Here is a 20,323-nt window from a genome sequence, read left to right on the forward strand (position 1 = left end):
CAGCAAAATTCTAAACATATGTAAATTCAAATAAACACAATCTATTATTTTTCCTAAAAATAGCACCAATAAAATTTTGAAAGAGGTAGCTAGGAAAACCTACTATATGAATCAGCAGTGTCTTAAAAGAATTGGATAAAATAGAAGTACTCCACTAATGCTAAACATTTTTACAAGAAAAAAAATCAGATGTAAACTTGAAGGGAGTATTTTACTCAACCTGTAAATGTTTAAGGGGCAGTATTTCACATTTTAAGTGACTGTTTTCCTAAACATCAATATTAAAATGTGTAATAACATGTTCTGTCACAAGTATGAAGTCAGAAAGCCATATAAAATACATAAACTACATAATTGTAGAGGGCTTGCTTTTCTAATATAGAGCAAGCTGAGTGATTTTAAATAGTCTAAATAGTTATTACAATCTGACTGTGATGTGTTCTTCCTTCTACCTTCCCAAGAATTTCTCGTATTATAATAACGGATTCTAAAGGAATAAATTGTATACACACAATCAGTTACTGAAAAGTGTAGGCGGCTCACCCAGCATGCTGCAATCACACTGTGGCATATAGTTTCCTTAAAACAACATTGCCCTTAAATTCCATGAGACTCAGACTTCTTCCGCATGAGCATGGTCCACCCACTTGTTTAAGTGAATGTCAAGAATTCTAAGCGATTGCTTGGAACCAGCTATGGCGTGTAGGCTGGGTGTGATTCACCATCTGAAGGTAATGTGTGGAATCCACTGAGGATTTTTAAAGGAGGCATTTTGGAAGAGAAAGGGTCATTTCTCAAGAAAAGCAAGAGGCACAGTATCACAGTAGGGCTTAAGGCTATCTGTGGCCCAGTCCTTCACCCTGTGATGCGGTGTGCTGTGATGTGTATCTCTAGAAACTTCTGAGTGTGGACTTCCCTCTCCTTGGTGCTTGCTGTAAAAGCCACAGAAGTGGTGGAGAAAAGTGGTATTTCAGGACTATTCTAGGCATTGGGTATGTCAGCCCCATTGACCTTTTAAAATATCTGCCTACAAAACCGAATATTTTAAAGCATAAGTTTTATGGGATCTAGAATTCTGCTACAAAATACAAATAAATTTATACAAATATTTCTATATATTTTCATAATTCTAAAATTATTCTGCTTTTTGGGTTTGCCTTTATCTGACTTCAGCTTTATGGAATGGCATATTTTTCAGGGAAAGAAGTTTAAGAAGAATCAGTAAAGAGATAATTTCTAAGTAGAAGCACTCTTTGTTTTTAAGCACTCATAGGCACAAAATCCTTGGTTGACAACTGTCCAAGGGATGTATTAGTTGATCTGTTATAGCTAAAGGAAAAAATAAAAATAAGTAAAAATATATCTAAATTAAAAAATGTGATTCTACCAATTTTCTTTTTGAGTTCTTTTTTCTGAACACATCTACATGTTTATATAACTAAAGAATATGATAATGGGAAGTAATTTGTAACAAGAAATGGGTATAAAACTTTTATTTCTTTCAAAAAATATATTTTTGAAGAATAATTTTGGACCCCTACTTCACATTCTTTAAAAACAACTGAAAATGAATTATAGTCAGAAATATAAGGGTTAAAACTATAAAACTGTTAAAAGAAACCAGGAGGCAATTTGCTTGACCTTGGGTTAAACTAATTTGTTAAATATGGCATTAAAAACATAAGTGATGAAAAACAGATAATTATATTTTATTAAAATTTTATGCTTCTAAGAAAACCATTAAGAAAATGAAAATGCAACCCACAGAATGAAAGAAAATATTTACAAATCATATATCTGATAAGGTATTTGTATCTATCATATATGAAGAACTCTTACAACTCAACAATAAAAATACAATTTAACTCAATTAAAAATTAGGCCAAGAGTTTAACTAAACATTTCTCAAAAGAAGATATATAGGTGACCAATAACCACCTGAAAAGATGCTCAAAACCAATAGTCATTAGGTAAATGCAAATCAACATGGGATACTACTTTATATCCACTAAAATGGCTAAAACAAAAAAGACAGACAATAACAAGTATTAGTGAGGATGTGAAGAAATTGGAATCCTGGTATATTGCCATGGGGATTATAAAGTAACACAGCTACTTTGGAAACAAGTTTGGCAGTTTGTCAAAATGGTAAGCACTGGTTTGCCATGTGACTTAGCAATTCTACTTCTAGACATATACCTAAGACAAATGAAAATGTGCCCATACAAAAATTCGTACACAAATGTTCACAGTAGCATTCTTCATAATATTCTCAAAGTGGAAACAACTCAAATGTCTATCAACTTATGAATGGATAAACAAAAAATGGTACATTCATACAGTAAAATATTATTTTCCAGAAGAAGGTATAATACACATAAAGTAAACTTGGCTGCCAGAGATGGGGGAGGGGAAAATGAACAGTGACTGTTAATGAGTACAAGGTGGTCTTTTTTTGAGGGGTAAATGAAAATGTTTTAAAATTAAATAGGGGTGACAGTTGTACATCTCTATGGACATACTGAAAACTACTGAACTGTACATTTTAAAAATGTGAATTTTATGATTTGTTAATCATATCTCAATAAAGCTGTTAGGCTAAAAAATCTGCCTCTGACAACAACCAAAAATCTTTTTTTTTTATATATTTGGATTTTTTACTAAACAAATACTTATTTAATGCCTCCTATTTTAAATGTAGCTCCAAAATAAAATAAACACATGATTTTTCTTTATGGCAATCCAGGACATTTCACCCGAGTGGTTTACAACGATGATGAGTTGTGCTTTTAACAAGAAAGTAAGAATAGAGGACTATCTGGAGCAGACATTAAGGGTTAAAATGTAAATTGTGACCAGAAACACCGAGATTTCAGAAAACAAAACATTTCACTCTTTTAAAAGTGAAAAACCTCACTTACAGATGAGCTTTTTCTCCTACCTCTGATGAACAGTGATATTCTATCTTGTAAAACAATTTAAGACAATGCAACTTTCCTTTCACCTTCATTTCAGATTCTTTGTGAATACTGAAAGAATGTTATTCCCTTTATAAACCAATTATTTGCTGTACAATAGGGATTATTTTAAGATACTATACAATATGAACTCCACTAGTTCTTTTAAAATTTGCTTTAACAAAGAAGTATGGCAAATATATACAGTATTGAGCAATGTGTACATATACTACATTTTAAATATAAAAGAAAGCTATGCAGTGGTAATAGCAAAACTAAATAAAACCAATTTTCTACCTCTATTTCACATAGTAAGTCAAGAATGGAATTCACACCTAGAAGATGGTATTCTGTATGTGTAATCTTTTTAAAAATGATATAAGTCATTTGATTATATCATCTGAACAGGATATTAAAATGTGAGAATAATCATTTAAATTCAATTTTATTCCTGTTTCAGAATCCCTACTAGTTTTTTTCTGTGTAATTGAGCATTTTTTGAGTGACTGACTTCTTTACTTTGAATATAACTCTCGTGTCACATATAGAATATCTACCGTGTCTTCCTAGAGAGGAAAAATCAATGAAAATAGCATGAGGAGCCTCAGTAAGCCTGTTTTTGATGAATTATATCCTTAAAGATATACCCTGTATGTGGTTCAAAACATATTGATTAGTAACAACTGTTTCTGTAATATCAATAATGCACTATTCTCTTGAACTTCCCCTGAAGTGACAGGGTTAGTGGAGAGAGCCCTAAACAATAAATTGACTACCAAGAAGGAGACAGAATAATGAAGTTGACTCAAACTTCCAAAATAAATAATAATTTTGAACTTGAGGAAAGCATACCGATGTCTCTGTTTCCACTGCCTTTTTTGACTTGTATCTTTCATAACAAGCTGCTTAGAAAAGAGGCTATTATATTACCAAGTTTAAGCTCCTATAAAACCCTTTGGTATTTACCTTTTTCTATGCTATTGAATACTATGAAATTAAAAATAAATATAAGTTATTTCAAAATGCCACTCTGTGCTAGTAAAACTACAAAATATTAAGTTTCAACGAACTCTATTAGGTTTAATTCACTTTCTCTTACAGTGTTTTGTTTTATCACCAATTAAGTTCTCTGGGAACTCCAATACTTAGAAGACTTTCTCTAGAGGAAGAATATTCCGGTATTGATGCTGTCTATCATATGTGAAATAATTTTTCTAGTGAATGTTCAAACCATAAATAAATTACCCCAGAAACATAGGTGAGCTATACAGAGTCATATTCTTTTCAAAATGTCTACCATCCTAAGGATATATCTTAATTAATTTTTTTATTTATTCAAAGAATTCAGAGGATATAGTCCTGTGATTTTGTAAACTTAAAAATTTCTTATATATTATCCAACCAAAATATTCTCTAATGTATTTTACACAGAAAATTTTGACCAATCTGTTTTATACATTTTTAAATCCCTTTCTTTAAGAAACTTATAATTTACATAATCATCTGTATAACCTTCATTCCATACAATTATTTAATACATAATCTCAGCACCAATATTATCCATCTGCAGTATAAACTAGCTCCCGTTTCCTCATCTTGCTCCCAAGTTTATTACGATAGAAGCTTTGCCATATGGGCATTAGCTTATAATTCTGCCTCCTGCTTTGTCGCTCTAAAAATGATCAAAAGAAAATGACAAATTTTGACAAAAATTTGTTTTAGCAGTTCTCAGGAGTTTTCTAAGACCTCATAAATCATTTGGTTTTAAACTCTTAACTGCCTTATCTCTGTGATGTCAACATCAGAACAAATCGGTTAAGAACTTGCAATGAATAGGTTAATGGTCCAGGGCTTTCTGGACAATCCTAGGATGAATTGAGGTTTTATACAACAAGGATCAGAATGCTGGCTTTGACATCTAACACAGCTCAGACCTCAGTTCTGTCACTTAACAGCTGTACTTTTTTTTTTTTTTCAACTAAGTTAACCTTTCTCAGTATCATATTTTTACAATATGAACGTTAAGATTAATAGTTAATGAATGATAATTAAATGAGATAGGCCAAATACAGTGTCTAGAAGATTTTTAAGTAAAGAGGTATGCTCAGTGAAAGCTAGCTGCTTTTTTCTTTTCCATGATAATATAAAAGCAGTAGCTTAATTATCAATGCCATACTTGATCTCTGTTGCTGAGAATGCTCCCATTCTATAATTTCACCTGATTATCTTGCCAGGACAACATTTCATTCACATAAAAAAAAAAGTTGAACTCGCTATTTTCAGACTTTTGAACTTTTTTTGTTGAGTTTTTAAAGATTTCGATGAATATATTTTATAAGAATAAGCCCCTCTCCACAACTCTAACAGCTGATAATGCTTTGTTCTATCCTCTTAGTACCAATATTACTGATAGCATATGCGAGCAACCAAGTATTATATAATTTAATTATGATTTTAAAAGACTGAAGTTCTGCTCACATGGTTGGTTTCCTATAGGGCTTGACATCTTAAAAAGTGATTCACTTAAATAATAATTCAATTATTAAACTTTGAAATACTAGGTCCTTTAAATATGTTTCTATAAAAGTTAATGTTATATAAACCTATATCAATGTTACTCAAACATCTTTGCATCATATTTGAAACGTTGGCAGATTAAGACCTCTGATCGGCAGGCATCATGTGGGAATGTTAGAACTTACAAATACCGTCCTTTCTAAGACTGATTATTGCAACTCATAATTATCTGTCTTCCCATCAAAATCTACCAGAAAACAGAGCTCAGAATGGATGAAGAGACCAGTCCTTACTGTCCTCACCCAATAGAGACTAAAAGGATACCTCTCCTTGCATTGTCTCTCTATGCCTAGTACTTTTAGAAGAAAAAAGAAAACCACCACATGTCTTTTAGTAACCTATCATCATTTCCTTTTTTGTGCCATTTTACATTAAAATATTGTTCAGCACCTACTTTGATCTGGGTTCTGTTTCAGGTGCTGGAGACACAACATTTATTAGATAAGGTTACTTGTTCTCTATCTAGAGGTTGAACAGAGAATAATTTGGGGCTAGAATACAGTCGTCTGTCACTTAATGCCATGGATATTGTTAGGGGCAGGTGTGGGTTGGCAGCACTAACCACAGGAAAAGAGGAGGGGGGGCAAAAATGAGGAGGCCAATGAGCATTTAGAACCAAACCCACAACAGCAGGAACTTGAGGTGAGGGACCTTTTCCAGCCAGGAACATGTGCAGAAACTAGGAGCTCACGTCCAAAGGTAACCTTTTCCCCATTAACATACATGAGCATAGTGAAAATCACACCAGTCAGCGTCATGACAGTCCACAAATGTGACAACCCCTGGAAGTTACCCTATGAGGATCAAATTGGAGAAGACTCTTAGCTCTAGGAACTCTCCACCCTTTTCCCAGAAAAATAATGAATATTCCACACACGGTTTAGTACAGCACAAGGTGTAGACACAAAAGTAGAAGTGTGGCAAGACCCCAGCATCTTCTCCACTCATGGAGATAGACCCGTTTCCCCCCAGGCATGTACTTTTTGCTTTCTATTCCATGCTGACAAGCCTGCAACAAAAGCTGCTTGTGTGGCAATGCTACTGCATGTCATCGCTCCATTACATCGGCCCTGCTTGTGATTTTCCCAAGCAAGGAGCCAAAGAATTGGGGCAACCCCCCTCAAAAAATCACACCTAACAGAGATATGTTCTCAGAAGTGTGTTAGGTGATTTCGTTGTGTGAGCATCATAGCGTATCTTACACGGACCTAGATGTTACAGCCTGGTACACAGATAGGCCCTGTGGTTTAGCTTGTTGCTCCTGGGCTACAAACCTGTACAGCACGTGACTGTGTTGAATGCTCCAGGCGACTGTAACGCAATGGTGAGCATGCATGTACCTAAACATGCCTCAACATAGATGGTATAAAAGATCAACAAAATAGTGCACATTTATAGGGCACTTGCCATGAATGGAGCTTGTGGGACTGGAAGTTGCTCTGGTGAGTCAGTGAGTGGTGAGTGCACACAAAGGCCTTTGCTGCATACTACTGTGGATTCATAAACACAGTCCGCTTAGGCCACACTGAATTTATTAAAAGATTGAAGTAATTGGGCTACAGTGTTATGATGGCTACAATGGCTACAGTGTCACTAGGCGACAGGAAGTTTTCATCTCCATTATAATCTTATGGGGCAGTTGTCATGTGTGTGGTCCATCATTGACTGAAACACTGTTAAGCAGTGCATGACTGTATATGTGAACCAGTTTAAGATAAATGTGCCAGTCAGATGTAAGAGTAAGGGGCACTTGAGGGGTGTTTCATAGTATGTATGTATGTCATAGAGGCAGGAGATAGCCCACCTTACTTCAGGAAGCCTTTGAAAATTATTTGAGTTTAAACTATTGGTATATGAGATGCATGACATGAATAAAAAGAATGATGCCATTAGCTCCTACTTATTAAATACTTTATATATAACAGGTAATGTCAGCCTGGTTTTATACACATTACTTCCATTAATCCTCATAATCTAACATTAGACTTTATTATTTTTTTATTCCCATCATACAGATGAGGAATCTAAGATGCAGAGATATTAATGAACATGCCTAAAATTGCAGTCTAGAACATACCAAGTTACAGAACCACACTTCACACCCAGGAACCTCTGATCACTGTGCCAAGGAGTCGCTTGTGCAATTCTTCTAACACTTGGAGCATTCCTGTGCCGGCCACGGGGAGTGAGTGAAGACTTGACGCTCATGAACAATTCAGACATCACTACAGGCCTAATGGGGGTTACCGGTTGGACTGAAGACTTTGATGTTTCCTCTCCAGCCATGCAGCAATGGCAGATACAAATGGAGTAAGAAGAGGGCGGCTGTGTTGATAAAGGTCCCTGGCTCACCAGAGTTTACAGTGCATCATCCCTTTATCCTCTTGGTGGGAGTGGGGGAAGGGGAGGATTGGACTGCGTTTTGAGTCCTGTGCTACATTATTATGCCTCTCTTTACCTTTCTTCTTTGCTATCAGCTGCTACATAACTCTTTATTAATTTCAGATTTGGGGAACTGGCTCTCCTGATCCCACCATTTCCATCATTGGCTGGCATGATCTGGCCTCTCAATTTCTTGATTTCCACATTCTCCCCAGCGACCCTTTCCTCCACTCTACCTCAGCTATTCACTTCCAGTGTCACAAAACAGGATGTCTACACCTGAAAGTCCACTTTAATATCTGAAATTCAGATACCTGTTGTCTCTCCCCAAGCTTCTCTCTACTTAGCCTGTTGTTTGCTCGGTTACTCTCACCAAACCTATTCTTCCACTCTTTCAAAACTTTACACCAGGTACCTCCTGTCTTTGTTTTGTTTCCCATTCTGGTTAGTATATATGGCCACACATGTCAATCACTCAACACTCTGTTGTCACCATCTTGCAGGCTCATGGGCTTTTCTGCCTTGCGCACCTATTTGGAAAATTCCCATCCTGCATTAATAAAATGATTTGAATTTTCCAGCTGGAAAGCTTCTGCAGAAAACCATGCAGCCCTCTAAATACTCATATTCATCAACCTTAATAACCTCTCAGTAACGCGGAGCAATCCCACTACATTTCTCTAGTTATTCTTTTTCATTCAAGGCAATGATCATTTTAATGATTCTTTACTCAGCTCAGCCCTATGACTTCATCCTTTCCCGTTATTCTCAATAGTAACTTACTTCATACAAATGACATTCTGCCACCAAACCAATAAAGCCTTTTACATTAGGATCCCTCCTTTCCTCTTTCTCTTCTGCTACAATGGAAGTGATATCCCTTTTCCATTTTAAGGCCATTCTCTGTGCTAGATTGCTAGATCTCATCTCTGAATATTTTCTCAGGAATTTTACACTACAATTTTTTTTAAAAAAATCATGTTCTAATTATTCAACATCTTTTCCCATATGAACTCCTATTTATCTCTTTAATTTTACAGCCAAGTTTGGAAAGCACTGTCTGCACTTATTAATCCTATTTCTCTATGATCACTTAACACCTTTCTTCAATGTGGATTTTGCCCCACTCCTCTATCAAAACTCTGTTGCAATGGCTACCAATGATGTTATTGTTTTCCAATTCAAGAGATACTTCATAATATTCATCTTGCTGCATTTTTAGCACCTTGATGAAATGTTTTCTTCTTCTCCTGGCTTCCTGGATGCCCCACTCCCCATGTTTTTCTCCTGCTTCTCTGGTCATTCCTTCTCTGTCTCCTTTGCTAGCTGCTCTGTCTCTCCAGTCACTAAAGTCTGGAGTCCTACTGGGCGTTCTGCATCCAGGATCTTTCTTATCTCTCTATGTTCTCTCCTCAAGCAATCTCATTCACTGTTCTGGCTTCAACTGCCATCTAAAAGCCAATGTCCACAAATTCAGATCTTTGGCCCAGATTTCTGAGCTCCAGTACTGCAGACAGAACTTTCTTCAGGAGGTACCCATGTTAGGTATTTTGAAGTTACTTCAAACAGAACATAACGAAATCTGAAAGCATCACTATATTTTTTTCCAACAGAAACATGAGCATCATTGTTGGCCCTTTCACCCTCATCTTTAACCCCCACACCCCCAGTCCGCTGTCTTTCTGAAACAGCTGTGGGATCAGTAGACCTGTCTCCATCTCCTCCTCAGAACCCTATGCCTTCACTCTGTTCTCCTCCCTGAACTGGTATGAAATCTTCCAGATTGGTCTTCTCATACCCTCTCCTTTCCTTGCCTGTTCTATTCTCCACAAACTAGCCAGAGTGATGATTTTTCATGGAAATCTGACCTCATCACTGTCCTGTCTCAAGTGTCCCAGTGGTTTCTCATTGCACTTGGGAGGAAAGATCACATTTCTTTAATGGGGTCTACAAGGCCCTGTGTGACCTGTCCTTCACTCATCGCACCAGTATGATCTCTTTCTGTTCTTTCTCTACTTGCTCTCTGCGCTCCAGACACACTGGGTTCCTTGTTGTTCCACAAGTGTGCCAGGCAGTGCCCCATCTCAGAAACTTTGTCCATGTTCTTTCTGCTGCCTGAAATACCTGCTACTCCTTCTGTGACTAACTCAAACTTAAGTCTGCTCAAATATCACATGCTCTCCACCATGCACCTTCTCTTCCCCTTTATGACGATGGTAGCTTTGCCTGTTACATGGAACTCAGGCACAAGTTTGTGCTTTATTTTTTATATCACTTAAACAACTTGTAACGATAGCACAGTGTCAATGCAAATCTCAAAGTCCCCAACACCTAGCAACAAAATTCCTGGCACGTAAATATTTGTTAAGTGGAAGAAAGCTGCTTACATTAAACTTCTTTAACTAAAGACTAAAATTACTTTTCTTAAGTGTTTCTTTTGTTGCCATCATTCAGATTAATTATAGCCCATAACTGAAAATTATTACGGTGGCCTATTTAAAGTGAGATTTTAATTCTCCTCAATGACACCACATATTACAAAAACATTAGTTCTAGAATCATGCATCTAGGCTTAAGAATGAAGATTCCAGAGGTGCAGTTTGATGTTTTCTATGCTTTCTACTGAGGGAGGTTGTCAAAATATGAACCAAAATTTAAATGATAATAGAAGAATATGAGAAACTGATGTCATCTGAAAACATGTTCTGAATCCAATGCTCAAACACTCAGATAGGCAAAAGGATTCTGAATTGCAACACACCTTTCTTTTTCCCAAAGCAAATTACCTTGATTCAAAAGACAATAAAATCGCTAGGGGGAAAAGGAACAGATGCTCTTTTCGTTTCAAAAATCTTTCTGTCCCTAGGAAGAAAGCAGTTGTGTTCCTTCAAAAATTGTGTTATGTATGCAAAATTAATCTGAAAGTGTTTGCAATGAATATTATTCATGTAACTAACTCCGAAAATGCTATCGTATACAGAACTCATTGTATTTATTAATTATGATATTTATAAAAATGACACATTTGATTATAAATGTTGCTATGGTGACATCACTAGACAGAACATAGACATACTTCTGAAGATAGTTTGGATATTCATAATTTTCCAGTGCTTAAGTTTTGTCTGTGCTAAGGAGCATCATTTTTTTTTTACTTATTTTAATATTACTTATTTTAATATCCTCTAAGCAGATGGGGATATCATTGAAGTGCAGCATTTCTCCTACATATTAATTAGTAGCTCAATGATAATCAATTTGATTTTAAAATACACAGAATGGCATAAGCAACAGGTTTCTTTTCATTACATTTTTATATAATGCATTCAGCTAAAATTGTACCATCTTACCTTCCTCTGTAAGTAAATTATTTCTCCTTTCTATTTAATCTCGGCAAAACTAGATGAATTTTGTCAATAAAAGAATGTGAAGACTTTGATTTTGTCACCCAAATATCAAGTAAAATGAACCCCTTTGCTAATTATACGTTTGTTCTAACTTCCAATGCTACTTTTATTGAAATATAATTTTCCTATCATAATTTCATTACTCATTTTTTTTCTTCCTTTCTTTTTGAAATAATTAGATTGCCCAAATTACTTATCTCCAAAGTAAAATCTATTCCATGTTGACAGACAGGAACCTCATGTCAGGAAGGTTTCTCACAGTGCGTGGTTAGTTCAGCTCAACCCACGAGCAATATTGAAAAATGATATATGACATATATCTTAATGACAGCAGAAAAATTGCACTGTCTTTATTTGCCAAGGCATTCATGCTCTTAATTCCACAAGGGTATTTTTAGTTTCTAGTAATTTGGAAAAAGGTGATAGGTGACAAAGTCAGAAAATAAAGTGTAAAAATATGGTGTAAAAGTCTAGCTACATGTAATACCTATAAAATGTATAGAAAAGCATATTTCCATTCCAATAACACCTGTGACATTTAGACGTTCAATAGAATTTCTGCTTTCAGTCATTGCCTGGATCATATGCTGATACTAGTTATCTCTAAATATAGTCAGAGACCTTTAAATAGTTGAATACTCAGAGGGTATATAGCACTGCAAATAGTAAAATTTTATGTTTTCTATTTTGTGGTATTCTTGTTTATAAAGTGATTAATAAAATTATAATGATATTTAGAAAATCTTTAAAATTCCAAATCAAACTTTAAATGACCACAGTAAAAAAAAAGACGAAAACTACAATTTTATAAAACTTTGCAATATATTCACAATCACCATGCCTAACAATAGTCTAACAATAAAAACTAGATTTGCACATACTATCTTCTGAAATAAACTTGCTTTTATGTAGATGAATAGGATCTACTCATCAACACAGCAAATATCTTTTATTTCCATTTAATGATCTCACTAGCATACAACAGACTTTCATTCACGTAGTTCACTACACACTTGTTATAGATTTTTTTTTTCCTGGCAACATTTATCTTTCCTGTTTTATGAACCAAAGGTATTTTACATTTTCTACCTCTTTTATATAAAATTCACATAAATAATTACTGATTTCAAAGGATCCTGGCAGCTGGGCACTTGATAACAGCTATTTTTAACTGATGTTAAAAGTAATATGATGGAAGAGCTGAAGATTTACAAAATAGCCTTCTCTTTCTCTCTTTCTCCCCTACCCCACCTCTTTTACTTGTGAATTTGCAAAGTGGTATTGCACTCTTGCATGCACAAAGCCAGAGAAAGCAAGATGCCATTGATTTACAGAAGTACTATGGCTATAGGCAGGGAACAGAAAAAGTATAAAGAGAGAAGGTAGTTGTTTGACAGTTTCTTAGAAGTTGTGTCTGGAAGAATGACAGGATGACTAGAAAATCAGAAGACGAGTTCCAGGAGACAGAGCTATCAAAGCGCCCAGCCTCACATGGACACTTACCACTGACGCATCTTTCCAGGAGGTTGCTCGTGAGCTTCAGGGTAGGCTGGCTATCTGCAGACTTTGCGTGCTGTGCCTACACCCCTTGGTTCTGCCAACGTGGTCACCTGTCCTTATAGTATTCTTCTTAGGGAGCAGCTCTTAACCTGGACAGAGAAGGGCATTCCTTACACAGGGACCAACAAATCACTATGATTGCACATGAGTCATTCACGTAAATTGAATTTTTACTGGTAATTCTTATATTTACACCTTTATAATTAGTCAAGTTTTCATTTTTTTTGGACAAAGATAAATAATAGCTAAAGATGATATAACTGTGCATTTTCAGGTGTACAATATTCACTAAAAGTATATATAAAACTTGGAAAACATTTGGTCGGCTATAGTTAAGCAGCAGGTCCATGAAGACCCTGGTTCTCATCTTGCCAGCTTTGGATTTAATTTTGTTAGGATATTCAAAGCATAGTATTCAAGACTACGGTGATCATGTACTTGGGTATATCTAGCCTGTTCACTTTATAACAACACATATTATGGAGTCTGGTAGAAACAACAACAAAAATTCAACACATGTAAAGGATTTTCCTTTATAAAATAATGGATTATATTATTACTTCTAGAATCCTTCCTCACTCCTGGAGCTCCTTTGCATTTTATGGCTACTCCGTTACTACAACAGTTCAGGCATCTTCTGCTCCCTCATTTCTTTTGCCACAGGGATGGTGAAATGATTTATCGGGTTGATGAATTTACAAAAAAAATCCTAAGTGACTTTAGGCCAGACTCTTCCTTTCTCTTTCGTTTGTGAGCTGGCCTCTCCTCAGAAAACATATGTTCTTTAATGTTTTCCTATCTGCCATAAGTGTATTCAGGGGCAGTGGGTGGAGGTGGTGGCTATAGTTGCATGAGCAAATTCAATTTAGGGGACTGTTAGTGATGGCCGACATCTGGTACCATGGTCATAGTCCTAGATCTCTACCTCACCAACCTCATCTTAACATGCACCATCCCACGCCAAGCAGAGTGGCTTTCTACTAATTCCTAGAGCATGCTGTACTGCTTGGTGCATTAGGGTCTTTGTACTGACATCCTCTGCCTGGAAGGCCCTCCCCTTTCATTTTCACTTGGCTGGCTCCTTTTCCCCTTTCACTCCTTGTTTGAATTCTACCAGCTCAGTTTGTCTTCTCAACCACCTCACTGAAATACCAGCTCTCCCTGCATTACTGAATACTGCAGCACTCTTCTTATTTCCTTCATATTTAACTCAATCTGTCCTTGTATTGTGGTTACTTTTTTGGTTTATTTTCCTCCACTCTCCAGAAGGATTATGGTTGTTTCATTAACTCCTATTTCAGAGTAAGTAGTCAACCAACATTTCCAGAATAAATATTTGAAAAGGCATTAGTAGACCTAGAATTTTAAAATATATTTAATTTCTGGGAAATATTAAGAGGGACATAATACTTTAAGATCATCCTGAAATGCCTTTGACATGAGAGTATAGGAACTACGGTGTTGAAATGATACTATCTTCACAGACTACACAAAACAATACCCAGAAAAAATGATGTTAGCAAGTAATAAGAAACCTGGAGATGAAGTATATAATTTACCACCATGTACTTGAAAAACTTTGTTGCACAAAGTAAAAAGTGTTCACAAAAATATAGTACTCACCGAGTATTATCAATAAATTCTAACATAAGAGACATTCTCCAAAGAATGCCACTTGGCTAAGTGGCAAGCTCAACAGTCAGTTGCAGCATGTTCTCTGGGAGACTGGTGTGCCGCAGGGCTCACACAATCTAAGATTTTGGGCTACTCAAAAAATTGAGAAGGGAAATTCTTCATCTGGGTTTCCTCATGAGCCAGATTTCTTGGTAGCGGTAACTGATGGTGGCAACAGCCTTGAAGACCATCACTACTGTGCCAATAGGATTTGGCTGCCTCAAAGTAGGGAAACATGATTCTTAATATGTCATAAGATGATAGGTTTTGGCAAATGGCAATTTACGTTGTAGATGAGTTTTTAGTAATTACATTTACCAGGAAGTGTTTTCTCTGCTTATAATGAATTGTATATTCCCTTGTAAACCTTCTCTACTAACGGGAAGAATACAACAGCAAAAGAGTTTCTGAAAATGAACACAATCTGAAAGTCATTACTGAGTCAAATAAAACTAAGTAAAAAAAAAAGAATAGAGCCACATTTGTCCTCCGAGAGCATGATCTGCAGCTGTCTCAGAGGGCCCAACCTCAGATTCTTGGCTTTCCAGCACCACTGTCAGCACTAGGTTTGGGGACTTTTGGTGGCAGATCAGCCTTGGTCACAACAAAACGTCCAGCTAGTCCAGGCAGCAAGGTTTGCAGGAGATGCTAGACAAGCTAAAATCAGGTTGAACACTGCCCCAAAGCACTAGAATTTAGCCAAGGGACCCACAATGTAGGGTGGTTAAAAAGGAGCCATGTTGATATGTTGTGTACTTCTCAGTCTCTGGGTTCTATTGGGATTTGATGTGTGTCAGTTAGGGATGGGGTTTACAATAGGAGGCAGGGAAATTGCACGTCCAGGACAGTCTTGGGGTCTTGGAGTGTAACTCTCAACACATGCCCCGAAAATGTTCAGTTAAATTGTAGACCTGCCAACAGTTCATATTTTACATATGTTTGCATTATGAAGAACTTTAGTTATTACTAATTCAATGTTTCTGATAGTGTTACCAAAATAACAGTTATTAACAGATGGTGATTATATATAAAACATATAATAAAAAAATGAAATATATAAAAAATAAATATTTGTTATAATGTAAATATGTTTGTAATATAAATATAGATATTTATAATATTAACATATATATTTATAGATATATTTTTTGTCCTGAAAAAATATAAATATTCCTGAAAACAGTGAGAAATATATAACTCTGCAACTATGTAATTCTAGTTCTTATTGCAGCCTTTTTTCCTCAATGTTTTGGAGATTTGAATTTTTTTTAAGAAAAACAACAGCTACATCAATACGATTATCAGCTCCCAACACAGGCAAAGCTTTGTGATATTAAAAAATACATGATATTTGAACTTGTTTCAGAGAATGTGTTATATTTCATTTCATTATTTATTTTTCTGGCTATATGCATGGGTGTACATGCACAGATCACCTTAATGTTCTTCATTTCCAACATGTTTGCTCCTTAAAGGATTCCTGCCAACAGAGTGAGTGTGGCAATGAGATATTGGGACTTTCATGTCATTCTCTGAGTTTGGGTGTGTCACAAACATGTAATGGAGATTATAGCTGAATAAATAAGTTAATACTCAACCTTCTAGAAATGGCTGTATTTAGCTTTTAGGGTAATGTTAACTTCACTGTCGTATTAGTAATCTCATCAACTTTTTGGTTAGGGATGGATAAATAACTAGCTTTTAGTATGTAAATTACCAACAAAAAACGTTTTGCAGAAAATGGGTCAGGTTAGAGATGTAAATGAGGCCTAAAATGTCTCATTAAGTTTTGAATTGCCTTTTTTTTTTCCCAAGCATTATAAATCTTGCAAGCTTTTGGGGTAATTTTCTTGCTTGAATAAGCTAGTAAGGTCTTTTCCAATAATAAATGAACTAAAATGCTTCTCAAAACTAATTCTGCTTGAAAAGATAGAACAAATTGAATATTAAAGTGTAATTTATTTTAAAAGTTACTCAATATTTCTGTTTCCTAATATTTTTAGATAATAAGTTGCACAGGCCACAAGTACAGATTCCATAATGGTCATAGTGTTTAGGTGTGGAGAGATTTCTCTATCAATGACTGTCATTTAAAATCAATTGTATATTTGAAGGCTGCTTATCAGATCTTGGGACAAATCATTAACTACAGAATATGAGTCTATCTTTTGTGAAGAGATGGATCTTTGATTTAGCAAAATGTCTCTCTGGTTCTCTTCTGACAAGTCCTATTTGTAACGTTCATTACTAATCCATATTTTCAGAACAAATACTATGCAAAAACATGATCTTGCTCACAGCACTGCTCTCGGGCCAGTTTCCATAGTTAAATGATAACTACAGATGCGAAAGCAAGGCGAAACTGCTTTAGATCTTATGAGACGCTAATAAAACAGCGTCACATTACAGTGAGACTGTCACTAGGCAGTTTCACACGTCTTACTTTCACCACATTGGTTTCTATTCTACAAACCACTAATTTACAGCAGTCTAAATTAGCCTCGTGTGACAATGTATGAAGTGTTTGTTGGTTATGCTCATCTATCACAGCATTGCCAATGTTTAGGACAGTTTAACATATCAAATTCATGACAAGGGGCTGAATTTTTGTCACTCTAAAAACTGCAAAAGTGAAATAGTAAATATGCAATTATGGCAACTACCTATATTTAACTAGCTTTAAAAAAAAATCTAAAAGTGAAATCAATCAACCAGTTGTCATCATTTGGTTTGTTTCTGGGTAGGGCCTAACTGAGGATAAACAAAGTTAATGATTGTGAAACCACATTAGGATAGCTTTCAGTTTAATTGTCAGCAGCAACCAATATCACCATTTACCACCCCCAAAGAAAATCAGCCCTTTCTAAAATACCCACTGCAGTATTTGTCTGTTCCTTTATACATTTACCTTAATATTTTGCTATAGCAAGCTTTCTTGCAGATCTTTACGAAACCTTTTACATTTTCTCTAAGCAGTCCAAATTATATCTACGTATTATCACATTTTCTTACAGAACAGATTTTATTGTTTCATTCATTTTATACATTAAGAAAAAGATAGGAGATCAAATTCTTCACAATGGCCTTTAGCTTACATTGGTATGTGCTGCCTTACTATAAAGTTTTACAGGTAAATAAAAGATGTTCTCACATGTTTTAGCAAAGGGAAGTGAAGGAAGTAACAGCAGATATTGCAGAGAATATTCAGGCTTGTCACAGTGGGTTAAAATAACAGGTGTTGGGTTGTTGTTTTATGTCATGCATTTTGATGGAAGGTAGTTACTTCAGATAGACAGGACAGATAATCTGAGAGAGAAATATGAGTCACGACATGTATTTATATGGTCTATATATTGCCATGTCACCTTTTTTTGCTCTCTCCAAAAATTCTATTATTACCTTCCCTAAATCTTGCACGGCCTTTTTTCTCTTGCTTTAGTTCATGGAGAATTCATTCTACTTTCACATTAGTTACATCTTCTTATGGATGACCTTTCAGCCTCTCTGATGACCTAGCCAGCATCTTCATCCAAACACTAACCTTCTCCTCAAGGCTTCAGGAGCCAGGAGGCAGCACCATCACCCCTATACTTTTGGTTATTAAATATAATTACTTATTTATCTTTCTCCTAAATGCACAAAAGACTGTCTATACTGTATTTTCCACTTATTTAGAAAGAAGAATAATGGCTAAAATCCACTGAACACTTACTCTGTGACAGATATTCATTTTATCCTTTAAATAATCTATTCTGTAAGCATCATTATTAGCCCCACTCTATAAATAACGACACTAAGCTTTAGAGGAATGGGTACCTTCTCCAAGACTATACAGTATGCTTGTGGTACCAGAACTTGATTGGAAGTAGAATGACTCCAAAATAGTACTTTGTATATGCTAAACACAGAGTTTCTGTCAAACACATATTTTTGCTGCTCATTCTAGCTTCTAACACATGCTGTCATTTGCGCTAGGGTACATAAAGAGTGAGAACTCTGATGCTCTCATGAATTCAGCCCAGCGTGTCTTTGCAAATAGCATCCACGTCCCCAGGTTGTTTCTGAGGGAACATTTGTTCTTCTTCTTTTTTTTTTTTTTTTTTTGACAGAGTCTCGCTTTGTTGTCCAGGCTAGAGTGAGTGCCGTGGCGTCAGCCTAGCTCACAGCAACCTCAAACTCCTGGGCTCAAGCGATCCTTCTGCCTCAGCCTCCCAAGTAGCTGGGACTACAGGCATGTGCCACCATGCCCGGCTAATTTTTTATATATATATATCAGTTGGCCAATTAATTTCTTTCTATTTATAGTAGAGACAGGGTCTCGCTCTTGCTCAGGCTGGTTTTGAACTCCTGACCTTGAGCAATCCGCCCTCCTTGGCCGCCCAGAGTGCTAGGATTACAGGTGTGAGCCACCGCGCCCAGCCGAGTTCATAGAGTTTATTTAACAGTTTGTGAAAGAGGCTAGAAGCAGGATTAGAAATCACCAAGACCATTGTTTTCCCTTATAACTCAAATTCAGTCGACATACTCTTTCAATGATCACACAGTCACATATGGCCTTGTGTTATTAGTTATTTCATGTATAGGTTGACATCTTGTTTCTCTACATAGGTTTTCATTTGCTTAAGGGAAAGAATCATGGTTAATTTTCTTTGAGTCCCTCACAGCACATACTTTTTTAAGGTACATAAAAAAGACCAAGTTAATCCAAATGCCTAGGGTTTGAATGAAGTCTGGAAAGAAGAGAAAGCTTTCCTTGCTTGTACTTTCATTCATTCACTCAGCAACTATATTTCTCAAGCAATTGTGGACACGTAGTATGATCTTAGAAATCCCTATTTCCTGGGGCATTCCTCCTTAGGGGAGATATTTTGAGGGCCACGATTTGAACTCATTATATTATCCCATGTCTTCTGAGGCCCAGGGAGTCTCCATATCAGATAGAGTAGTAGACTCATGTTAGACATTCCGTGCACATGTGTTGCATTGATGAATGTTCCCTGTTCACAAGCAGCTTGCAATCTAGGACAATAGACACATGGAGAATATTTTACATTCTCTTCCACATTTCTGGCTTCGGTTCTTAAAAAGGAATGCTGGCCTCCTGCAGATATTAGGGAAGTAGCTTTGTCTTTTCTCTGACTCACTCATCTAGTAAATACATACACATCCCGGCCTCCTGTGTTCTCCTGGATCCTTTCTGCCTACAGGTTGCAAGACTTCTTCCCACTCCTACTCACCAGGGTGGGACTTGCCAGCCACTAACTTTCCTTTGGCCACAAGTCTCCATTTCTGGCCAAAGGTCTGCTCTGCAACTGCAAGTATTCACAGTCAGAGATCCGAAGCTCTACCTTTTGGGGAGGATACAGTAAGATGCCCACGTTCCAGCCATGTTCTCATATCCAGCATTGCCATTTGCATCTTACTTGCATCCTTATTCGACTCCTTGGCATTTTCCTCATTATTTTCCAGCATGCGGGATGCAGAGCAGATCACAGCTGAGTGATTCTACCTGGCCCAAACCTCCACAGTCGACATGACATGTGCATAGAGTTGTTCCATTTTTTTCAAAACAAGATAATTTGATTTTGTTGCACAGTAGAAAGGCTTGTTATGATTGTGAATTTAATGGTTATTTTCAAATTATCTTTCTGACCTTTGTCAAAAATACTAATATTTTAGCCATAACACTGTTCAAATGTTAAAAGCATTTCACCTTTAAGGATTTAAAGTTCAAGTCTGTTCCCTCTCATATCTACCTCAAGCTGA

General features: G+C 36.1%; 1 protein-coding gene across 6 annotated transcripts in view; it reads right to left on the bottom strand.

Moving 5' to 3' along the window:
• Window positions 1–20,323, bottom strand: part of TENM3 (teneurin transmembrane protein 3) — a 2,406,934-nt gene that overhangs the window by 1,185,766 nt on the left and 1,200,845 nt on the right. For all 6 annotated transcript variants that reach the window (XM_076010707.1, XM_076010706.1, XM_076010703.1 and 3 more), the window contains exon 6: window positions 12,827–12,972. The gene's annotated coding sequence lies outside the window, so the exon portion shown is untranslated. The remainder of the gene's footprint in view (window positions 1–12,826; window positions 12,973–20,323) is intronic.

This window comes from Microcebus murinus, chromosome 15 (assembly GCF_040939455.1).
Source record: "Microcebus murinus isolate Inina chromosome 15, M.murinus_Inina_mat1.0, whole genome shotgun sequence".
In the NCBI taxonomy this organism is placed as follows: domain Eukaryota; kingdom Metazoa; phylum Chordata; class Mammalia; order Primates; family Cheirogaleidae; genus Microcebus; species Microcebus murinus.